General features: G+C 50.2%; 1 pseudogene; it reads left to right on the top strand.

Moving 5' to 3' along the window:
• The first annotated feature begins 3,604 nt into the window (after window positions 1–3,604).
• LOC125507409 lies at window positions 3,605–4,727 on the top strand (annotated as a pseudogene).
• The last annotated feature ends 3,538 nt before the right edge of the window (window positions 4,728–8,265 follow it).

Here is an 8,265-nt window from a genome sequence, read left to right as displayed (position 1 = left end):
TTGTCTTGGATGACACAGTAGAAACGACCCAAGAACATGGAAGGAGTTGTATATGGCGAGCTTTTGAACTGTATTACCTTCCAACACTTGTCACCGGGCTTGGCAATGCTTAGGTGCCCGAGGGAGGGGAAACAGAGCACAAATGAGATAGGATCAGTGACAATGAAGGAACCCCACGCTAATAATTGACCATTAAAAAGATCATAGTGATGGTCTGAAGGCAGCAACGTAGTCACCGGTGGAAGCTCTATAATGTGGCGTGTGAGCGGATTTAGTAGTCGAATGTGGTTGTACTCATCGAGCAGGATGAAGAGGCCCTCGGGGGTGGACGTGAGTGTCTTGTGCCAGAGAAGCACCAGGAGATCCACTTCTATGGTCTCGCCAGTGGAGAGGCTGAGAAACCGACGGCGGTGGGGAATGGCAAGTTTCTCCCGGAGCATGATCCAGTGCCGAGGATGAAGACGGCGGTCGAGCTCGTCGAGCCCTAGCGGATCGATGCAACACCGCCGCCAAGCACGGCATACAGCACGGAGGCGGATGTAATCGGCCACGTCGTGGGCAAGGATGTAATCGGCGATCACGCCAATCGGTCCATCAGAAAGATTCGCCCAGTCCCTCCTGTGAAAACACGAATCAGAAGACCAAAATCAAATAAATTTCATTGAAGCACGTACGTACCATTCAGTCGTAGCCACGGAGCGGCGGCCATTGAGCACCGTGCATGGGCGCTTTGTTCCCCAATCACAAGAAGGCTTCGTCTTCATCGTCGTACAGGCAGGGGTGATGGTTGGGGCGGAGGAGGAGAATGAGCAGCCCTGGCGGTGCGACGGGGTTCTGGACCGGCGCCTGGCGCGCCCGTGAGACTGTTTGTCCGCCATCCGAGTGCGCACGCCTGTAAGCCGGGGGTAGTGTAAGCTCCCTCTGTGGTCCGCGATCTGTGCGTTTATATGCCCGATATAAGAATCTCAAAAATAAGAAGGCCGAGTAGGGTTGTGGACGGATACGTCTCGGTATCCCGGCACTAGGCTGAGTGGGTTAGAGCGAAAATCCTACACTTACGGAAAGAGTGCTACAGGCTGGTTTCACGGGGAGATGTGTCCTCCTCTCCATCATGAATTCACCCCTCCTTGATTTTAGCTGGCCCCACCCCTTGATTTTAACTGGGTCATGTCAGTCCGTAACTCCCCTTCTGTGAGAAATCGCCTGTAGATGTAGCAAAGCTCGGGTTAGAGTCCGTGTCGTTTTATTGTTGCACCCACCCACGTCCGTGTGTGTATATATTACCACATACAGCACCTCGTGGTCCTCGTACCAGGCCGTGAGATAGTGGCAAGAAAAACAACATTGCCAGGCGCCGCCTCTGCTCCCCATCGCGCCGCTGGATGGAGAGAGCGGCTACCTCCGCTGGAGGGAGTCTGTGCTGCTCCGCCTCCAGACCCTCGACGTGGCGCACGTGCTGACCGAGGAGCGCCCCGCCGACGAGAATACGGCCGCCGGCAAGCGATGGGCGCGCGCGGACGCCATGTGCCGCGGCCACATCCTGGCCACGCTCTCGGACCGCCTCCTCCAGGTCTACGCGCCCCACGCCACCGCGGCGGCCGTGTGGCGCGCCGTGGCGCGCACCTACGACCTGGACATGTCGGTGGATGATCCCTTACTCAACGTGCCCCGTGAGAAGGCCGGGACGTTCCGGTACGCGGAGGGCGAGCCCGTAACGGCAAAGCTCGGTGACTTCAGCATAACTTTAATCGTGATGTCACAGTTCCCGACGTTGAGACAGGAGGTCATCAAGCGGGGTCGCTTGGGCATGGACGAGATCTGGGAGATCGCTCGGCGGCAGGAGGTGGCTGCCAGGGTAGGAAAAAGAAACTCGTGTTAGAGAGTCTTTGGCGAAAAAACTAGGTTTCCGGTCGTGTGTCGGCTTGCATGCATAAGTCAGCCCATGTTACTCCATGCTCGCCCAAGGCAGAACCGCTCTTCTCTTCAACAACGCCCAGCTACCTCAAGTCATTTGCCATACTCACGATCACGTGGAAGATATGGGAGGCTGGGAATGCCAAAAACTTTCGTAATGAGATGGTAACCTCCAATGTTGTAGTAATAGCTAAGACTATTAGAGACCACTTTACTCTCTGGACTAATTGGCTACGTAAGCCGGAACAGAAATACCATGACAGGCTATGGTGTGATCATCGGTCTTGAAATATATTGAGGTGGGGACTCCCCCTCCCTCCTTTTGAAAATTATCAAAGAAAGTCGGTTCATGTTTGAATGGTGATGCAACGTGACCGGATGCAACTATCAAGGTTTAGTAGCTAGAGTCTGAGTTAGTTTTCTTTTTGCGAATAGAGACTTAGTTAGTTTGACGTTTGAGTATGTCCGTATTTGAATGCTGAGCCAGAGTTGCTCGTGCTCGTAGGGGAGCACAGGGTTGGGTGTTGTCCATAAGCGGGAAGGAGTGGGGTTTCTGCCCTCTCCTACAGTGATCGATGACGCTAGGCTTGGTGTGTGGGCATGCTCGTGACCAAGGATATCGGGTCGGCGACCCTGGATGGTGGGCTACACAGATCGACCCTCCTGCGGGTAGCATATTAGCAGGTGTTGGCAGTGTACTTCGGCCATGTGGGTGGCGCGGTGTGCTGTGGCGGGTGTTCCTAGCGAAGTTGTTGCCGGTGGTGGCAGCCAAGCCCTGGTCTAGATTTGCACTCCCCCTTTTGTGGTTGGGGTTCCTCGTCAAGTGTACTTGGTCTAGCGACGTGGTGGGAGGGGGAGGTCAAGCGAAAGCTCCGCGCCTCGGTGCTGGCGGCGGTGATACATATGGATGTCGTGTGCCTCTAGGGGTGTCCCTTTGATCCTTCCCCTACCTTCCTAGACTTAGGGTGAAAACCTTTGCTCGTCTCCAGTTGACGCAGCGGCAGCGGTGCTTTGCGCAGTGGCCCTATTAACCTCTTGAGCGCGTCACCAATGAGTGTGGGTCTCTCAAACGTGACGGCGTGGTCTCGTGTGCTTCATCTCGGCGGCTTACTAGAGGCATTTGGTAGTGCATGGTTGTACATTCTTTTAAGCATTTTTGCTAGTTTTGTCATGTATTTTGTTTGGCCGGCTTCTGTGGACATCCTCAATACCTTGTATTGTTTGGCTATTTGGCTTGTTTATATAAACCAGGGCAACAACCTTTTTTGAACATTCAAATTTCATGTCGCTTACGTCCGAGTGGTTCAAGTGATGTGTTTTGAATTGTAGAAAAAACATGTTCCCGCATATCACAATATGCACTTTCCAGGTCTCACCACCACGGAAAGTGCTTCGCCGTTGACATGGACGCAGAAATTTTAACCAATGGAAACAAAATAAAATTGATATGCTTCACAACGTATTCCCATGTAACGCAATCTGTGCTTCATAACCCGAACCGTTACACCGGAAATTTGTTGGTCCGTATGCAAGGACGAGACTTGCCTGCTCCCCCGGCGTGTGCCCATCCGTGCTCCCGCGTACGTGGCTTGATTTGATTGAAAGAAAATAAGGTCCGGCCCCACCCCCTTAAAATCAGGAGGGAAGATGATTAGTTTAGAAAGAAAAGAGAGAAAAAGATAATCGTAGGATGAAGTGGGAGCACGGATGGGAGTATGGGGAGGAAGCAGGCAAGCCGGATCCCGTATGCATTGCTTCGAGGCCATGGCAGGACAGTCAATACTCTGATGCATCTTCCCAAAAAAGAAAAAAGAAAAAAAACTCTGATGCATCATTCTTCTCTTTTGGAGACGAACAATAACGGTAAAATGATCAAAGAGAGTTACTGCTAAGAATTAAAGCTGGCGTGATTTATGGGGCAGTTGCCAGAAAACAAAACGCAAGGCCATGCCCACGTTTTGCTGTCACACGCGTCGCACGCGAACAAATTAGGTTAGAGAGTCATGTCGTTTGGTGTTGCAGCGACCCGCGTTCGTGCGTGTAGAGTATATGGCACGATAACATTTCCCGTGAGATCGTGGGAAGAAACCCAACACAGCCAGGCGCGTGGGGTATCCATCATCCACGTCGTCGCCGGCGCAGCCTTTGCTCCCCATCGCGCCGCTGAACGGAGAGAGCGGCTACCTCCGCTGGAAGGAGTCGGTGCTGCTCCCCCTCCACACCCTCGGCATGGCGCACGCGCTGACCGAGGAGCGCCCCACCGACGAGAAGACGGCCGCCGGCAAGCAGTGGGCGCGCGCTGACGCGATGTGTCGCGGCCACATCCTCGCCACGCTCTCGGACCGCCTCCTTCCGGTCTACGCTCCCCACGCCACCGCGGCGGCCGTGTGGCGCGCACCTACAACCTGGACCTGGCGGCGGACCTTTCGTTTTACAACGTGCCCCGTGAGAAGGCCGGGACGTTCCGGTACGCGGAGGGCGAGCCCGTCACGGAACAGCTCGCGCTCCTGGAGGGCTTGGCCACCAACGCGAAACTCGAGGACACTAGCCTGTGTTTCATCGTGAAAAATCAGTTCCCGACATTGAGAATGGCGGTCATCAAGCGCGACTACCGTGTGGGCGTGGACAAGCTCTGGGAGATTGCCCGGCGGAAGGAACTGGCTGCCAGGGTAGAGTATGTTCGCCATGGCCGCAGACGACAGACGTGCAAGACAGCTCCTCCTCCTCAGATGATGACCGGTGCCCGATACGGCGACGGAGGACGTGATTCAGATGCATGCGGCGAGCCTGTCGGGAGCAATATCTACTCGTAATAAGCTTGTGTTAGATGAGTCTGGCGGAAACATTTCGTGTGTCGGCTTGCATGCCAAGTCAGTCCGTGTTTGAATTCTGCTTGGGTGTTGACAACGTAGCCGAGCCGAGTCACGGAGTAAGGTTTAGGAGCGAGTTTGAGTGGTCAAGACGTTTGATCGCGTCCTGAGTTGTGTGATCCGATTGCGAGGAAAGAAATAATGAAAACAACGTACTTGAGATGCATGCCTCTACGTTGGTTCGATTGTTTGGCATAGGTTAAGTGCGTTGTTTTTCTGCAAAGTTCTTAGAGCATCTCCAACAGAGGCGCAAAAGTATCGAGCGCAAAAATAGTTTTACAGCGCCACTGTAGCATTTTTAGCACGCCGCGGCCAACATTGATTTTTCACGTGTCCAAAAACGCGCGCCTAAAAAAACACGCAGTGCAAATTATGAAGCGCGTGCGATCCGGCGCCCAACATTTGCAGCTTGCGATATCGCTTTTTAGCGCGGACGTGATTTTTTTTTGTGCGGGCACTATTTTGCAACATCTGTTGGAGCGTCTCCGGCGCTCAAAAAGGACGATTTTTAGCGTACGAAGTAGTTTTTGGGCGTCTATTGGAGATGCTTTTAATGGATCGTCGATAATGAAGTCGGAGTCGCCCTCTAGGAGAAAAATGATGACGATGATGTTGTGGGCAACCTCAGGGGTGTATGTGGGTCTTGTTAATGGCCAGGTCGACCAGTATGCCCTATCTCATGAGCGTGTTGTAACAGTATTCACCCGTATATCTCGTTCCAAAAACATACAGAGTGCACTTCACATCCACATTAGTGGGCAGCCGTGACCGAAAAATATGGGCTCTCGTATCGTGTTCACCATTTTCACGTCCTATGCTACTTGTTTCCACTAGTGCAAATTGAGTCACACACGATTAAAAATCCTTATCGCATATGGAGATGGGAAGTCGTCTTGCGATGATGTGTGATCATCACACGTCTTTGCTTAAGAAATGTGTGTAATTGTTCGACAAGTATAGACGGTGAGGCAATGACAAACGTTTGTGAACTATGACCTATTGCATTTTGTCCATGCAAATGTGTGTGATTTCTACCATCGCGTACGCTTCGCTAGTATAAATTTATGTGATGTGTCACACCATCACCGACAGTTTGCGTCTAGTTTGCGAGTGGGATTACGTTTAGCATCGGACACTGTGGCTTTAAAGCACACGTGTGGGATGAGGATCTATCACACATGATTGAAAATGATTGTAACGGTCTGATGTAGGTACAGTCATGCACGTACCGTAGCTGGTTGTAATGGGGAGTATCATATACTAGTATCATGCATATGATACTAGTCTATCATACTACATCCCTAATGCATAGTATCATATGTTGGTATCATAGAGGACTACATTTATTGCCATGCATGGCACAAAGTAGCACATCATTTAATATGATACAGTATCATGATATGATACTCAAGCCCCTCTTTCTTCATTTAATTCTATGCCACTTCATCAAAATTGCTTAGTTGGCATGCATGATACTACCTATGATACTCCCATTACGAGCAGCCTAACATGTGCGATGATTAGTGCATCACCCATGGTTCTATCATCAATGTGTTCTTTTTTATTACATTACACATGGTTCGGTTCATATTAGGGTATTCCTCGGTATATCTGGCATTGCCTCCACGGGGTGAATAGTTAGCAAAGCCTCCACCAGAGTTGTGCCTAGTTCAGAGTCGCCTCCTCCTCTATCACGATCGGGACCTCTCCCCGCACACTTGAACCAACTGGCTCACAGCTCTTTAAACACAAGACATGTTTTCTAGAGCATCTCCAACGGCCGCACAAAAATTTCACGCCCAATAAAAGTTTTAGCACGCCACTGTAATATTTTTAATGCGTCGGGACCAACCAATATTGCTTTAGCAGATGTCCCAAAACGCGCGCCCAAAAAGCAGACAGTGCAAATTGTGAAGCGCGCGCAATCCGAAGCCCAAAATATACCGCGCGCGATAGTGTTTTTCAGCGTGCGCCCTAAATCTTTTAGTGCTACAGCATCTGCTGGAGCTGTTCAGCGCCCAAAAAGAATAGATTTTTAATGCGCGGAGCTTTTTTTAAGCGCCTGTTGAAGATGCTTTTATACAAATGGCCTAGATGGCAGCAGACGACACACCAATCCGGCATGAGTTCATACGTGATGCCAAAGATCTGACATTTGTTGTCCTTGACCATCGACATGGCATTCTTCATCGGGTTATACACATTGATCTTGGCTCCGCATAAACGAACCCTCCGACCTCATGCCAAGGATTTCATCGTTGGCACAAAACCATCTGAAAGTGCAACTATCCCTAGGTGGTTTTGGTAATTCATAACAACATATAGCTCATTGAGCTAATGCTATTCCAAGATGACTATTTCAGGAAAGCTCAATGATTGGCATGGCATGGATGTGAAAGTGGAACCCTCAAAATGCTAAGGACAAAGGATTGGCTCAAGCTCAAAAGCTCAAGACTCTTCATTTTATATTTTAGTGATCCAAGATCACACTGAGTCTTTAGGAAAAGCCAATACTATCAAGGAGGGATGAGGTGTTGCTTAATGAGCCTCTTGCTTCATGTGCTTAGTGATATGCTCCAAAACCCTCAACTACTTTCCCATATCCACATATGACCTAAACCCTAAGCCAAACTCGGTCCTACGATTCTTTCTATCCGGCGCCACCGAGTTTCACTTGTCATAAGCCACTGCCAAACCCTAGCAATTCGGTTCTACCGATAGGGATCTCGGTCTCACCGAGATGGGATTGCAAACTCTCTGTTTCCCTTTCGTAACTTTTCGGTCTCACCGAAAGAGCGAATCGGTCCCACCAAGATTGCAATGTAAATTCAATGTTTCCTTTTTGTAACTTTTCGGTCTCACTGAAAGAGCAAATCGGTCCCACCGAGTTTGCCTGACCAACTCTCTGGTTAGCTAATTACCAAAATCGGTCTCACCGAATTTGTGTAATCGGTCTCATCGAGATTACGTTATGCCCAAACCCTAACCATATCGGTCCTACCGAGTTGCATGTGAGTCCCACCGAAAATCTCTAACAGTCACTAGGTTTACCTTTTCGGTCCGACCGAGTTTGTTGATTCGGTCCCACCGAGATTGGAAAACTGTGTGTAACAGTTGGATTTTGTGTGGAGGCTATATATACCCCTCCACCTCCTCTTCATTCGTGGAGAGAGCCATCAGAACACATACACAATTCCAACTCATATGTTCTGAGAGAGAACCACCTATTCATGTGTTGAGACCAAGATATTCCATTCCTACCATATGAATCTTGATCTCTAGCCTTCCCCAAGTTGCTTTCCACTCAAACCTTCTTTCCACCAGATCCAAATCCTATGAGAGAGAGTTGAGTGTTGGGGAGACTATCATTTGAAGCACAAGAGCAAGGATTTCATTACCTACACACCATTTGTTACTTCTTGGAGAGTGGTGTCTCCTAGATTGGCTAGGTGTCACTTGGGAGCCTCCGACAAGATTGTGG

The sequence above is a fragment of the Triticum urartu genome, chromosome 5, assembly GCF_003073215.2.
Source record: "Triticum urartu cultivar G1812 chromosome 5, Tu2.1, whole genome shotgun sequence".
Taxonomy (NCBI): Eukaryota; Viridiplantae; Streptophyta; class Magnoliopsida; order Poales; family Poaceae; genus Triticum; species Triticum urartu.
This window is presented reverse-complemented; position numbering and strand designations above follow the sequence as displayed.